The sequence below is a fragment of the Tachypleus tridentatus genome, chromosome 4, assembly GCF_004210375.1.
Source record: "Tachypleus tridentatus isolate NWPU-2018 chromosome 4, ASM421037v1, whole genome shotgun sequence".
Classification (NCBI taxonomy): domain Eukaryota; kingdom Metazoa; phylum Arthropoda; class Merostomata; order Xiphosura; family Limulidae; genus Tachypleus; species Tachypleus tridentatus.
In genome coordinates, this window is record NC_134828.1 from 116,734,768 (window position 1) to 116,753,214 (window position 18,447).

Sequence of the window (18,447 nt, forward strand, 5' to 3'; positions counted from 1 at the left end):
ATTGAAAGTAAAAACAATATTTTTACTTCATTTTTAAATAACCACAATTACTAACGGGATGTGTGCGTCTGTTGGTCACTGCACAACTTCTCAAACCTTGGAATCTGATTGGATACCGCCACCCTCATTTCATGTTGCACGTTCGTTTTCGCGCGATACTTGCTTTTCATCACAGCAACCGCCGAAACCCAGCTTTACAGAGATATAACGTCGTAAACGGAATTAGGGTTCGCTGAGCTTTATCACTTAGCAGTGGATATTCACCTTTCACTGATATCCAAAACTCAGTCAGTTCCATGTTGTCAAATTTTGTTTTTAAAGTTTTGTCACAAGACAACTTAATAAGATTTTCTTCTTCTGCTAAGGTAAATTAAGATGAGACCTCAGCCTTGAATGGATATTGGATCCATGCAAACTTCTTCATATCTTCTGCTAAGGTAAATTAAGATGAGACCTCAGCCTTGAATGGATATTGGATCCATGCAAACTTCTTCATATCTACTGGTAAGTAAATTTCAATCCAGTCACTGAGCTGTATTAGGTGCTCCTCAAAAAGAGATTTTTAGTTCGTGGGTCAAATCAACTTCATTGGATGTAACAAACTGCTGTAACAGGGAAACTGTCTTTGCCACCGTCTTCATTCACTTTTTTTCAACACAGTAGTAACCTTTTTCTGAAGGCTGAATCCTTCTCTGCGAGTTTCAGAATGTACATGTTGCTTCCCTGCAGAGAGACATTCAATGCATTCAGTTTTTCGCGGAGATCGCACAGGTTTGTTAATTTTAACAAAAATCAGCATCCAAGAAGTTTTTTAGCACATTCGTGTCCTTCTTTTTCGAGATAAGAGTAGAATTCCTGTCGTTATTCGAGCACACAGAACAGTACATTCTCACAAGGGAGCTAACTCGGGCTAAAATAGTACAAGAAAGATATGTGCTCAGGTCCCATATCTTCACACAGAATTAAAAAAAAGAATGCTCGCCTTCTGTGGCCGGGTTTTTGTACAGTTTACCACTTTCATCACACTTTCCAGGACTAAGTTCAAGGATCTCAAACAAGTCTTGAGCCTTTGTACCTGCAATGATACTTTTACAAATAGAAGGTGTTCCACAATTTTGTCACTATCCGCGAACCGTGTGTAACAAATTAAATGCGCATTCTTATTACCATCTGTTGCCTCATCCAGCTGGTGTAACAAATCAATTGACCATTCTTATTACCATCTGTTACCTCATCCAGCTGGTGTAACAAATCAAATGACCATACTTATTACCATCTGTTGCCTCATTCAGCTGGTGTAACAAATCAAATGACCATCCTTATTACCATCTGTTGCCTCATCCAGCTGGTGTAACAAATCAAATGAGCATCCTTATTACCATCTGTTGCCTCATCCAGCTGGTGTAACAAATCAAATGGCCATCCTTATTACCATCTGTTGCCTCATTCAGCTGGTGTAACAAATCAAATGACCATCCTTATTACCATCTGTTGCCTCATTCAGCTGGTGTAACAAATCAAATGAGCATCCTTATTACCATCTGTTGTCTCATATAGTATTGATATTGATATTGGTATTGATGCTTGTTTCAAAAATCTACCTTTTTGTTCCTTCAATTCTTTTAACTTTCTTGTAAAATAATCACGGGATTTACCAGCAATGTTACGATGATTGGTCTCTAAGTGACCATTTAGTTTATTTTGAAGCACGCACTTTGGAGCCAAAACTTTTAGACATAATACACACTGCAGACACTCTTCATGATTGGCATCTACCGAAGTAAAACCAAAATCTAGATAACTATCTTAATATTTCCGTTTCTTCACAACTTTGCCACTGGTTTGTGGTTCGCCACCCATTTCTTCACTCCCACACTTCTTATTAATGTTCAAAAAATCTTTCAATTTTTAGGCACAAGGAAAAAAGTTAACAAAATAATTCACTGAATTTCGTTAGATCACTTGATCACAACAACCTTCAGTTACTTCGGTTACTGACGGACCCGGAGAGTCGACAGGTATTTATATAAAAAAAATCTAAGAAACGACAAAGAACAAGTTACTGGCGTAGCCGAAAGTACAAGTAAACAAACACATATCTGAAAACAGGATTACATTCATCGAAAGAAATATAGCGCGATCTCAGGTTAATTCTGTGAACTACATTGAGCTAGTAGTTCGCTCGATGTCCGACAGATGTCACGATCGCTGTGTTTTGTAATACCCCATGGCGCCCTGGGGAACTGTGGCGCACACTTTAGGAACCACTGTTCTGAAGAGTTCATGGATTTTTATAGGATCACGATACATTGTACAAACGAATGAAACGTAGCCTACAATATTAAATTTTGTAATTGTAAAGCTGTGTGCGTTATACTTACATTTTATCATAATTATTTTATTATTTGTTAAGATTAATTTACAAGGTGACTTTACACATTTGATGGCGCGGCATGGCAAGGTGTTTAGGACACTCGACTCGTAACCTAAGAGTTGAGGGTTTGAATCCCTGTCGCACCAAACATGCTCGCCCTTTTAACTGTGGGGACGTTATAATGTAACGGTCAATTCCACTATTCGTTGCTAAAAGAGTACCCCAAGAGTTGGCGGTGGTGATGGTGGTCTTACATTGCTAAATTTGGGATGACTAACTCTGATAGCTTTCGAGTAGTTTTGCGCGAAATTCAAAACAAACAAACAAATAATTTGAAACGTACAATGAAATTAAAAAAACATATTCTTAGAAACATAAAAGCGTATGTGGAAAACTTCCCAGAACATGCGTTGGGAAAATAAAGTTGGAGTTACACAAATACGCCACTAGTAAGAATAGTTTGAACATACAGTTTTTGATTAGCGAAAAACATAAATATGGAGTTTGGTTGAAGTGTGGTTAAAATTAACACACGAGTAGCAACTACGGGGTTGAAAATGTAGCAAGTATAATATTTATATCTTAAGTAAAGTGTGTTTACGTGTTTTTTCTTATATCACAGGCATATCGGGCTATCTGCTGTGTCCACAGAGGGAAATAGAACCCCTGATTTTAGCTTTGTAAGTCTGTAGACTCACCACTATCCCAGTGGTTGACCTTATGTAAAGAATAATAAATTGTAATTATACTTCATAGCTTAGAAGAAGTGTTCGTGTTGGAACAATAAACATAATTTGTCTGAAAGTGAGATGAACGTACGAAATAATAATTCGAAAAAACTTAGGTTATCGTAAGAAGTATCGTTTTTCTTTGTCATCAACATCAATAGAGTTCTTGTTTTTTTCAATTTGATCTCTAAACACACTGCACATGAGGTGCTGTACCTAGTAAGCTTCACAACTATAGCAATATATTTGTTATCACAATCCGTCTCGTTCATATGCTAAAAAAATATATGTTATTTATTTCATTATCAATACATATCTAACTGTGTCTTGTTGCCAAAAAACAACCTACACTACAAGCTGTCCGTTATTAATACGAGTAATAGTTTAGCAAACTTCCACTTTCCAACTAGAATTGTGGTAATATGTATTTGTTTAATTTTTAATATTTTAAAATGCGTCTAACATATATTGCTAAATTTGTATTGCACAAGTCCCACCTGTACTATAACTCTGTAGAAGATTCTCGAGAGTAAGAATCAACAACGTATTTTTTTTATGAAAGCGCTAGCATATCTTCGAATACTGTTGGGCCAACTGAACTTTCTAGGACTTCGCCTACATATTATAAATCGACAAGGAAAGAAACAATTCAGGAATGTTGTTGGTTTCTTACAGTCAGTATACTATAAGCCTCTGGAGTTATAATTATGATAAACGCTTACTAATCACTAACCTACAGATTTTTGACCAAGAAAGTTTATAGATTTCATACATTACAAACTTAAGTGAATTAACTTCTGACGTCAGTGTTTCTACGAAGACATCACATAACTTCGGCGGTGAAAAACTTACGTGTACCTGTGAAACAGCTAGCTAGCTTCGATGTCAAGTGATTGTACGTGTGTATCAATATAAAATTAATTCGTTCTCCGTAAAGCGTCAATAAAAGATTCAGTTCCAAACCACATAGAAGACACAGTGTTATTTGTATGTTTGTAAATAACACTCGTATTTTCAGGATGGCCCGAAAGTTCCTACCCATCCATATCTTATTATGTTATATTCAATTACGCATGTATTATAAAATTGTTTCTTTTTATCAGAGAAATATGGCCGATTTAAGCCCATTTACACTTGAAGAACGTATTGTGACAAGTACGTGGGTACATGAGCGGAAGAATACTGGTGATATCCTGGATACTGTCTTTAGGGATACATAAATGACATTGTGTCTAAACAACGTTATAATACTAAAAATGAATTAAAGGCAGTTGTTACCGCGGCATTTGGAACAATAACTTCTGCTATATTGAGAAAAATGTCTCACAGAACATGGCGTCGCATAATATGCAGCGAGAATGAGGGACAGCACACAGATACACTGGATACATAAGATATATGGATGGGTAGGGACTACGGACCACCCTGTATGAAACATTATTTGTTATAACTATTTGTTGTAGCAGCAGGGGCGTAGATTGTTTACACCCGATGGGGGGGGATGATTTTTGCAACCAATTATGTGGACTGTTCAATTTGCAAATTGGTAATCTCTGATTACGTGAACATGAGAGCTGTAAACATGCAGTCACAGAGTAACCTTGTTGCCACGATACTTGCATCTATACTTAGGCCTACTGACTGATACTTACGAACTATCGCTTAGATCTAAAAGCTTAGAAGCACGCCTATATTAAAGATATTAAAATGAAGAGAGTATGGTGCATACAATCATCCCCCTATAGTTTGGTCTGTTTAATTGTTTTATTGCATCACAGGCCTACAAATTGTGTGTTTGTTCTTGTGATTCTCGTGTTCTTACCAATCGATTTACATAATTAGGCCTAGATGTAGGCTTTTTCAGAAGCCGAAATGTTCATCTTTAATATAGGCGTGCTTCTAAGCTTTTCGATCAAAGCGATAGTTCGTAAGTATTAGTCCTAAGTATACATGCAAGTATCGTGGCAACAAAATTACTCTGTGACTACATATGTACAGCTTTCAGGTTCACGTAATTAGATATTACCAATTTGCAAAAATGAACAGTCTACGTAAGTGGTTGCAAAAATCATCCCCTCCATCGGGTGTAAAAATTCTTCGCCCCTGTGTAGCAATTATTGTAAATTGTATTCTGCTCTGTATATTAAAATTTATTTGTGTTAAGAAGAAAATTGTGTGTGTATTAATTTTGTTAGTCAATATTATAAATTTGATACTTATTTAGATGAAATAACTTCTAAATTAAGACTAAAGTTTCTGGCTATTTGAAATCGTAATACGTAACGTACGGAATTAATATAACAAATCAGACACTCTTCCGAGGTAAAGTATAATACTAACAATATTGTTTTGTAAGAAAAGTTTGTTTCTTAGACTGTATTTTTTGACAAATATGGTCATATGACAGAAAAATAGTTTAATTCTGAAAACTTGACTGAGTTGTAGTTAAAACCAAAATAAAATTTACTAAATAGTGTTTCAGCTAAGCCTTACGTTACGTTTAATTATTAGGCCTAATATTTGAATTAGACTACAAATAGGTCTGCTACTATTGATGTAATAGAGTCACGGTTTAAAATGTTTTGAGAGTGAATAAATATTAGTAATATTTATTATTTTTCTATTACTTACTTTGCCTTAAAACGTAAAGAAAAGTAAGTGTCATATATCTTATATTTGATACATATTGCCAATTAATTATCTTTTAATTTATCTTCGAATTTCCGTCTATTTGAAAACGTAACGCGTAACGTACTTAACATAATAACTCGGCGACCTCTCAGAGATAACTTTATATAATACGAAACTAATGATGACAAGAAACCAACATGAAGTAAAAATGTATTCTCAAGACTGCAGGTATGGTTATTAAAACTTTAATTAAAATAAAGTACAGAACAGCTTTTCGGCCTTCTTAGGTCATCTTTGGGTTAATAAAGAGAGTTTGCAAAAATTAACACACACACGTAAAAAGTTTTTATCGTCTAAGAAAGGATTCCTAAACTACTACACATATTTTTATGAGACGTCAGAACCTAGCCATGTATAGACATTTATAGTTAGGAACTTTCAGAAGAAGGTTTGGTAGATTTAGATACTTGTAAACATTCAAGATAAACTTGTCAGACAGAAGTTTACATTAAGGAACTGTTAGAACGAAAACATTTGGTATGTTTATACATTGTTATGGTGAACAATGGATATAGTTAATGTTTGGTATATTTATACATTGTTATGGTGAACAATGGATATAGTTAATGTTTGGTATAGTTATACATTGTTATGGTGAACAATGGATATAGTTAATGTTTGGTATAGTTATACATTGTTATGGTGAACAATGGATATAGTTAATGTTTGGTATATTTATACATTGTTATGGTGAACAATGGATATAGTTAATGTTTGGTATATTTATACATTGTTATGGTGAACAATGGATATAGTTAATGTTTGGTATATTTATACATTGTTATGGTGAACAATGGATATAGTTAATGTTTGGTATATTTATTTATACATTGTTATGGTGAACAATGGATATAGTTAATGTTTGGTATAGTTATACATTTTTATGGTGTAGTATGGATATAATTAATGTTTGGTAGATTTATATATTGTTATGGTGTAGTATGGTTATAATTAATGTTTGGTATATTTATACATTGTTATTGTAGTATGGTTATAATTAATGTTTGGTATATTTATATATTGTTATGGTATAGTATGGTTATAATTAATGTTTGGTATATTTATATATTGTTATGGTGTAGTATGGTTATAATTAATGTTTGGTATATTTATATATTGTTATGGTGTAGTATGGTTATAATTAATGTTTGGTATATTTATACATTGTTATGGTGTAGTATGGTTATAATTAATGTTTGGTATATTTATACATTGTTTTGGTGAAATATGATTATAATTAATGTTTGGTAGATTTATACATTGTTATGGTGTAGTATGGTTATAATTAATGTTTGGTATATTTATACATTGTTCTGGTGAAGTATGATTATAATTAATGTTTGGTAGATTTATACAATTTTATGGTGTAGTATGGTTAAAATTAATGTTTGGTAGATTTATACATTGTTTTGGTGAAGTATGATTATAATTAATGTTTGGTAGATTTATATATTGTTATGGTGTAGTATGGTTATAATTAATGTTTGGTATATTTATACATTGTTTTGATGAAATATGATTATAATTAATGTTTGGTAGATTTATATATTGTTATGGTGCAGTATGGTTATAATTAATGTTTGGTATATTTATACATTGTTCTGGTGAAGTATGATTATAATTAATGTTTGGTAGATTTATACATTGTTTTGGTGAAGTATGATTATAATTAATGTTTGGTAGATTTATATATTGTTATGGTGTAGTATGGTTATAATTAATGTTTGGTATATTTATACATTGTTTTGGTGAAATATGATTATAATTAATGTTTGGTAGATTTATACATTTTTATGGTGTAGTATGGATATAATTAATGTTTGGTAGATTTATACATTGTTTTGGTGAAGTATGATTATAATTAATGTTTGGTAGATTTATATATTGTTATGGTGTAGTATGGTTATAATTAATGTTTGGTATATTTATACATTGTTTTGGTGAAGTATGATTATAATTAATGTTTGGTAGATTTATATATTGTTATGGTGTAGTATGGTTATAATTAATGTTTGGTATATTTATACATTGTTTTGGTGAAGTATGATTATAATTAATGTTTGGTAGATTTATATATTTTTTATGGTGTAGTGTGGTTATAATTAATGTTTGGTATATTTATACATTGTTTTGGTGAAGTATGATTATAATTAATGTTTGGTAGATTTATACATTGTTATGGTGTAGTATGGTTATAATTAATGTTTGGTATATTTATACATTGTTTTGGTGAAATATGATTATAATTAATGTTTGGTAGATTTATATATTGTTATGGTGTAGTATGGTTATAATTAATGTTTGGTATATTTATACATTGTTCTGGTGAAGTATGATTATAATTAATGTTTGGTAGATTTATACATTGTTTTGGTGAAGTATGATTATAATTAATGTTTGGTAGATTTATATATTGTTATGGTGTAGTATGGTTATAATTAATGTTTGGTATATTTATACATTGTTTTGGTGAAATATGATTATAATTAATGTTTGGTAGATTTATATATTTTATGGTGTAGTATGGTTATAATTAATGTTTGGTATATTTATATATTGTTATGGTGTAGTATGGTTATAATTAATGTTTGGTATATTTATACATTGTTTTGGTGAAATATGATTATAATTAATGTTTGGTAGATTTATATATTGTTGTTATGGTGTAGTATGGTTATAATTAATGTTTGGTATTTTTATGCATTGTTTTGGTGAAGTATGATTATAATTAATGTTTGGTAGATTTATATATTGTTATGGTGTAGTATGGTTATAATTAATGTTTGGTATATTTATACATTGTTTTGGTGAAGTATGATTATAATTAATGTTTGGTAGATTTATATATTTTTATGGTGTAGTATGGTTATAATTAATGTTTGGTATATTTATACATTGTTTTGGTGAAGTATGATTATAATTAATGTTTGGTAGATTTATATATTGTTATGGTGTAGTGTGGTTTATAATTAATGTTTGGTATATTTATACATTGTTTTGGTGAAAGTATGATTATAATTAATGTTTGGTAGATTTATACATTTTTATGGTGTAGTATGGATATAATTAATGTTTGGTAGATTTATACATTGTTTTGGTGAAGTATGATTATAATTAATGTTTGGTAGATTTATATATTGTTATGGTGTAGTATGGTTATAATTAATGTTTGGTATATTTATATATTGTTATGGTGTAGTATGGTTATAATTAATGTTTGGTATATTTATATATTGTTATGGTGTAGTATGGTTATAATTAATGTTTGGTATATTTATATATTGTTATGGTGTAGTATGGTTATAATTAATGTTTGGTATATTTATACATTATTTTGGTGAAATATGATTATAATTAATGTTTGGTATATTTATACATTGTTTTGGTGAAGTATGATTATAATTAATGTTTGGTAGATTTATATATTGTTATGGTGTAGTATGGTTATAATTAATGTTTGGTATATTTATACATTGTTTTGGTGAAGTATGATTATAATTAATGTTTGGTAGATTTATACATTTTTATGGTGTAGTATGGATATAATTAATGTTTGGTAGATTTATACATTGTTTTGGTGAAGTATGATTATAATTAATGTTTGGTAGATTTATATATTGTTATGGTGTAGTATGGTTATAATTAATGTTTGGTAGATTTATATATTGTTATGGTGTAGTATGGTTATAATTAATGTTTGGTATATTTATACATTGTTTTGGTGAAATATGATTATAATTAATGTTTGGTATATTTATACATTGTTTTGGTGAAGTATGATTATAATTAATGTTTGGTAGATTTATACATTTTTATGGTGTAGTATGGATATAATTAATGTTTGGTAGATTTATACATTGTTTTGGTGAAGTATGATTATAATTAATGTTTGGTAGATTTATACATTGTTTTGGTGAAGTATGATTATAATTAATGTTTGGTAGATTTATATATTGTTATGGTGTAGTATGGTTATAATTAATGTTTGGTATATTTATACATTGTTTTGGTGAAGTATGATTATAATTAATGTTTGGTAGATTTATATATTGTTATGGTGTAGTATGGTTATAATTAATGTTTGGTATATTTATACATTGTTTTGGTGAAGTATGATTATAATTAATGTTTGGTAGATTTATATATTTTTATGGTGTAGTGTGGTTATAATTAATGTTTGGTATATTTATACATTGTTTTGGTGAAGTATGATTATAATTAATGTTTGGTAGATTTATACATTGTTATGGTGTAGTATGGTTATAATTAATGTTTGGTATATTTATACATTGTTTTGGTGAAATATGATTATAATTAATGTTTGGTAGATTTATATATTGTTATGGTGTAGTATGGTTATAATTAATGTTTGGTATATTTATACATTGTTCTGGTGAAGTATGATTATAATTAATGTTTGGTAGATTTATACATTGTTTTGGTGAAGTATGATTATAATTAATGTTTGGTAGATTTATATATTGTTATGGTGTAGTATGGTTATAATTAATGTTTGGTATATTTATACATTGTTTTGGTGAAATATGATTATAATTAATGTTTGGTAGATTTATATATTTTTATGGTGTAGTATGGTTATAATTAATGTTTGGTATATTTATATATTGTTATGGTGTAGTATGGTTATAATTAATGTTTGGTATATTTATACATTGTTTTGGTGAAGTATGATTATAATTAATGTTTGGTAGATTTATATATTGTTATGGTGTAGTATGGTTATAATTAATGTTTGGTATTTTTATGCATTGTTTTGGTGAAGTATGATTATAATTAATGTTTGGTAGATTTATATATTGTTATGGTGTAGTATGGTTATAATTAATGTTTGGTATATTTATACATTGTTTTGGTGAAGTATGATTATAATTAATGTTTGGTAGATTTATATATTTTTATGGTGTAGTATGGTTATAATTAATGTTTGGTATATTTATACATTGTTTTGGTGAAGTATGATTATAATTAATGTTTGGTAGATTTATATATTGTTATGGTGTAGTGTGGTTATAATTAATGTTTGGTATATTTATACATTGTTTTGGTGAAGTATGATTATAATTAATGTTTGGTAGATTTATACATTTTTATGGTGTAGTATGGATATAATTAATGTTTGGTAGATTTATACATTGTTTTGGTGAAGTATGATTATAATTAATGTTTGGTAGATTTTATATATTGTTATGGTGTAGTATGGTTATAATTAATGTTTGGTATATTTATATATTGTTATGGTGTAGTATGGTTATAATTAATGTTTGGTATATTTATATATTGTTATGGTGTAGTATGGTTATAATTAATGTTTGGTATATTTATATATTGTTATGGTGTAGTATGGTTATAATTAATGTTTGGTATATTTATACATTATTTTGGTGAAATATGATTATAATTAATGTTTGGTATATTTATACATTGTTTTGGTGAAGTATGATTATAATTAATGTTTGGTAGATTTATATATTGTTATGGTGTAGTATGGTTATAATTAATGTTTGGTATATTTATACATTGTTTTGGTGAAGTATGATTATAATTAATGTTTGGTAGATTTATACATTTTTATGGTGTAGTATGGATATAATTAATGTTTGGTAGATTTATACATTGTTTTGGTGAAGTATGATTATAATTAATGTTTGGTAGATTTATATATTGTTATGGTGTAGTATGGTTATAATTAATGTTTGGTAGATTTATATATTGTTATGGTGTAGTATGGTTATAATTAATGTTTGGTATATTTATACATTGTTTTGGTGAAATATGATTATAATTAATGTTTGGTATATTTATACATTGTTTGGTGAAATATGATTATAATTAATGTTTGGTAGATTTATACATTTTTATGAATTGTAGTATGGATATAATTAATGTTTGGTAGATTTATACATTGTTTTGGTGAAGTATGATTATAATTAATGTTTGGTAGATTTATATATTGTTATGGTGTAGTATGGTTATAATTAATGTTTGGTATATTTATATATTGTTATGGTGTAGTATGGTTATAATTAATGTTTGGTATATTTATATATTGTTATGGTGTAGTATGGTTATAATTAATGTTTGGTATATTTATACATTATTTTGGTGAAGTATGATTATAATTAATGTTTGGTAGATTTATATATTTTTATGGTGTAGTATGGTTATAATTAATGTTTGGTATATTTATATATTGTTATGGTGTAGTATGGTTATAATTAATGTTTGGTAGATTTATATATTGTTATGGTGTAGTATGGTTATAATTAATGTTTGGTATATTTATACATTGTTTTGGTGAAATATGATTATAATTAATGTTTGGTAGATTTATATATTGCTATGGTGTAGTATGGTTATAATTAATGTTTGCTATATTTTTATATTGTTATGATTATAATTAATGTTTGGTACCTTTATATATTGTTATGATGAAGTATGGTTATAATTAATGTTTGGTAGATTGATATATTGTTATGGTGTAGTATGGTTATAATTAATGTTTGGTATATTTATATATTATTATGATTATAATTAATGTTTGGTACCTTTATATATTGTTATGATGAAGTATGGTTATAATTAATGATTGATATATCTGTATATTGTTATGATATAGTATGGTGATTGTAGTTCTATAGTCTCTATACATAAGATATAATTTTGTTATGTTATTAAGTGATTGTAGTTGTACAATCTGTATACCTAACATGAAATATGATTATGTTACTAACTGTTTGTAGAATCTCTATACCTAATATTTAACTTAGCCATAGTCTGTATGGCTAGTGAAGATGTAATTTTTCTAAAGGTATTAATTGAAATCACGAGCGTTAAATCTTAAAATGAATGTCCGTAGCCCTAAATTCCATGAAGATGAAAACAATTTGGATGTTTAGGTTTATCTGTATGATCAAGTTGTGGAATACTTAAGTTTAGACATTTTGGTAGTAGCTGCTACTTTATCGTTATTTGTCTACTGATAATCAGTTAAACAATTACGTTTATTTGTTTTTTTAACTAAGCACAAAGCTTTGCCCACCACGGGTATCGAAACCAGGTTTTTAGCACTTTAAGTCTGCAGACATTCCGCCGTGCCAATGAGGGGGCGCTCTTTGAAAAATAACACTAAAAATATATTCAAGTAATGTCAACCCTTTAATAAGTCTTTCTTTTAATTTTTATAGGTTCTAAATTTTCTTATGGATTTGACTCTCGTCACTTCTTTCAACACATTTGTCTTCACATTTTTCATGTCTTATCTCCTCAATGGCGTCAAAATAAATATTTTATTGCACACGAAAAACGTAAAAATGTTCCTGCTCTTTCATACCCTTAAAAGCATGTATGGTTTTAGCCTAATTCCCCATGAACCATAAGACCACTGGATTTTAATTCTTATAATAGCTTTTGCCCGTCAAGCAAATGTTGTTGCTACTATTAAAGTTCAAGAGCTTCCTTCCGGAAGTTTAAATTATTCTAGTGGCTCTAAAGTCTTTTCTATAGAGCTCTTAGCTATTTCTCATAAAGTTGGTTTGAGGCACTGTTTTGTGTCATTAGAACGTTTATAGTGGCGGCGATTAAACGTGCGGGAAGCTGACAATGGAACGTGCGAGCATAGACGTTATGACGGTAAACGTGCAGACCAAAAAGAGAATAAATATGTTAAATAATGTTACAGATATGTGGAAGTCATTTCACGGCCATAAGGTTAGAAAAATTACCATTAACTGTTTTTAATATAAATGTGATTTTATTAAAACAGATTATGTAACAAACTATCGCCTTTCATGTGATATAACATTCATATAACGTATAACCCTGAACAGATCGTACTTATGTGAAGTAGTCACGTACGAAACACAGAGAAGCAACGCTTATAAATAAATATTAGTCACAACATTTTCATTTATTCATCTGGTTTTTGTTACATATTACACGCTGTAAGTGTAAAATGACTTAAGAAACTGATAATAAAGTATTACCTAAGTAAAGATACAGTTTAGTGTGTTCGCAACCTGTCTGATATAAAATAATAAATCTTATGGACACGTGTCTACATATTTACATAAATTCCAAAGTTGTTATGGTTCGAGATTAATACAGCTACCCAACATGTCAACTTTGTTGGCAATATGTCTAAAGCTGTATTCTTATAGCTAATAAGGTTATTCAACCTTGCGACACTCTGATTCTGATTAGAAAATTCTGGAAAACATCTGAACCTCTTAAAGAGATTTTATTAGTTCCAAAAATAAAACCCTGCTAAAAATTGATTGATCGAGAGTTAGGGCCGAGGAATAGTTCTTATAGTAAGAAACACACACAGAGTTACATTGAAGTATTTTCATTGATATAAGATATGGGTATGTAGATAAACGATATCGTATATGTTTTAAACAATTTGTTATTGTTGTTTTTATACTGCTATCAATCTGTTTATAATACGTCCCAAAATCTATATGGCAGTTGACAATGTGATTGTATTCGCTTGATATAAATAACGATAAATGGTACAATAAATATACATATCGAATTTTTCCAAGTAGTTAGTGATAAAGTGATACATTGTCTAGAAACATCTCTGTCGAGGAAACAGAAAAGATGCGAGGAGACTTGTTCTTCCACTGATTTTAAAACGAAGTTTGGAATTTATTACTTATGTTGGTGAAACTCCATTGATGAAGTGCTCAGCTCAAGAGATTGGTTTCTAATGTCATAATTCACTATGGAAAGCTTAGTCAACATTAATATTCCATATAATAAGTATGAAAAAAAATATGTTGTTCATTTATAACAAGTATTGATTAACGTTAAATAAGATAACATGGAGAAAAGTGGCTTAAGACAAGGTTAGCTAGTTAACAGTGCTGTATACTCTAATAGGCATGTTGTACTAAACACAACTTCTTAGACACAATTGCCTGGTTCCACTTCCATCTGATCAATTATGTGTTTTTAGAGAAAATGAATCTCAAACATACGGTTTGTATTCAGAACAGGTAAGGATGAATTTTCTAAGACATGCTATAAAGTTCAGAATATTTTAAACTTTCGTGCAGTTTCAGTAGTGACTGAATTGTCTGGAAATAAACTGTTGTTTGTGAAACTGTTCCTTGGCACAAATGTCATTTTGATTTGTCTTGCACACATGCGTCAGTCAGGATTTCGTCTTCATAACACCCAGTATGATCTGTTGCTTATTTATTTCACCTTCACACCCAGTATGATCTGTTGCTTATTTATTTCACCTTCACACCCAGTATGATCTATTGTTGATTTATATAATCCTTACACCCAGTATGATCTGTTGTTGATTTATATAATCCTTACACCCAGTATGATCTGTTGCTTATTTATTTCACCTTCACACCCAGTATGATCTATTGTTGATTTATATAATCCTTACACCCAGTATGATCTGTTGCTTATTTATTTCACCTTCACACCCAGTATGATCTGTTGTTGATTTATATAATCCTTACATCCAGTATGATCTGTTGCTTATTTATTTCACCTTCATACCCAGTATGGTCCGTTGGTGATTTATTTCATTTTCATAACACCCAGTAAGATCTATTGTGGATTATATCATCTTTACACCCAGTATTATATGTTGTATATGTTTATCATCTTCACACCAGTATCACCTATAATTGATTTATTTCATCTTCCTCATCTTCACACCCATTTTGAACTGTTGTTGATTTATATCGTCTTCACACCCACTATGATATATTGTTGATTTCTTTTATCTTCACACCCAGTATGATCTATTGTTGATTTATTTCATCTTCACACCCAGTATGATCTATTGTTGATTTATTTCATCTTCACACCCAGTATGATATGTTGTTGATTTATGTAATCCTTACTTCCAGTATGATCTATTGTTGATTTATTTCATCTTCACACCCAGTATGATATGTTGTTGATTTATATAATCCTTACACCCAGTATGATCTATTGTTGATTTATTTCATCTTCACACCCACTATGATCTATTGTTGATTTATTTCATCTTCACACCCAGTATGATATGTTGTTGATTTATATAATCCTTACACCCAGTATGATATGTTGATTTATATAATCCTTACACCCAGTATGTTCTATTGTTGATTTATTTCATCTTCACACCCAGTATGATATGTTGTTGATTTATATAATCCTTACACCCACTATGATCTATTGTTGATTTATTTCATCTTCACACCCAGTATGATATGTTGTTGATTTATATAATCCTTACACCCACTATGATCTATTGTTGATTTATTTCATCTTCACACCCAGTATATGTTGTTGATTTATATAATCCTTACACCCAGTATGTCTATTGTTGATTTATTTCATCTTCACACCCAGTATGATATGTTGTTGATTTATATAATCCTTACACCCAGTATGTTCTATTGTTGATTTATTTCATCTTCACACCCAGTATGATATGTTGTTGATTTATATAATCCTTACACCCAGTATGATCTATTGTTGATTTATTTCATCTTCACACCCAGTATGATATGTTGTTGATTTATATAATCCTTACACCAGGTATGATCTATTGTTGATTTATTTCATCTTCACACCCAGTATGATATGTTGTTGATTTATATAATCCTTACACCCAGTATGATCTATTGTTGATTTATTTCATCTTCACACCCACTATGATCTATTGTTGATTTATTTCATCTTCACACCCAGTATGATGTGTTGTATATTTACATCATCTTCACACCCAGTATAATCTGTTGTTGAATATTTCATCTTCACCACGCCCTGTATGATTTGTTGTTGATTTATTTCATCTTCACACCCAGTATGATATGTTGTTGATTTATATAATCCTTACACCCACTATGATCTATTGTTGATTTATTTCATCTTCACACCCAGTATGATATGTTGTTGATTTATATAATCCTTACTATATGTCTATTGTTGATTAATTTCATCTTCACACCCAGTTTGATATGTTGTTGATTTATATAATCCTTACACCCAGTATGATCTATTGTTGATTTATTTCATCTTCACACCCAGTATGATATGTTGTTGATTTATATAATCCTTACACCCAGTATGTTCTATTGTTGATTTATTTCATCTTCACACCCAGTATGATATGTTGTTGATTTATATAATCCTTACACCCAGTATGATCTATTGTTTATTTATTTCATCTTCACACCCAGTATGATATGTTGTATATTTACATCATCTTCACACCCAGTATAATCTGTTGTTGAACATTTCATCTTCACCACGCCCTGTATGATTTGTTGTTGATTTATTTCATCTTCACCACGCCCTGTATGATATTTTGTTGAATATTTCATCTTCACCACATCCAGTGTGATCTACTGTTGATTTATATTGTCTTCAAACCCAGTATGATCTTTTGTTGAGTTATCATACTGGATTTAAAGATGAAATATGTTGTTGAATATTTTGTCTTCACACATACTAAAAACTTCTACCCAGTATCATCTCTCTTCAGGAAACCAGTATCGTAGTCTTTCTTAGTCTTAGACTGATTCTTTTAGTATTTCTAGTTTTCGTGTCTTTCTCATTGATAATTCATTATATTTAGAAATTTCTAAATATATTATTCTACTTTTTTTACGTCTCCCGATGGGGCAGCAGTAAATCTATGGATTTACAACCCCAAAATAAGCGGTTCGATTCCCCTTTTTGTACATCCAGACCGTTTGATTTGCCTTTGCTACTAAAACACGTTGTATGGTTTTTATAAAATAGTTCAGTTTATATTATTTCCGATAATCCTTAGTTTATATGCCTGTTATCTTGATGTTTTTTTAAATAAAAAACCCTATATCTAGAAAATATCTCCTCAGAATGTTTACATTAAAGTGTTGATAAAACATATATTTTTCCTCCAAAAGAAAATAATAAAAAACAACAAATATCTCTGTTACTGACCTCTCTGATGGCGATGCTACTTTACTTGTTAAAGTAATTGAATATTTATATCGCTGGTATAAACGCTGTTTATGAGAAGCGCTGTATGTTGATATTAATCTTACTTTATAAGAACGATATTCAGGTCCTGTGCTTTCTTTGGAACGACGTCCACCATAGTCGATAGGTCTGGTATGATAGGTGTATGGTCACCTGGGACTTCTCTGTTTCTGGTGTTTTCAGCTGTACTTCTAATAAATATTACTGTTGATTTTGTGATCTTTCTGGAAGCTGTTAAACCTTCATCAAATCCTAGTTTATTACCTTGTTAATGGAAGCAGAATAATTGTATAGTTTCATTGTAATAACTAGTTTTGAAAGTTTCTATATCTGTCCATTGTTTTCCTCTTGTGGTGGTTCTTAGTTTCAAATATTATTGCTGCACTAAGTTACTGTTTTTGTAACTTATTTAAATATACCACATTTATGGAAATTGTTTTAAACTACCTCCCTCAAAATATTTTTTTCTTTAAACTTCTATCTACATCGTTTAAGAATCTCGCTTCTACAAGCATATTACTTTTCAGATCGGTCAACCACATACATATTCATTCAAACATTAAAGAATCAATTTATAATTATACTGTCAAAATTTAAAGAACCAATGTAGAGAAAAATTGTCGAAATTTGAAGAACCAAAGTAGAATT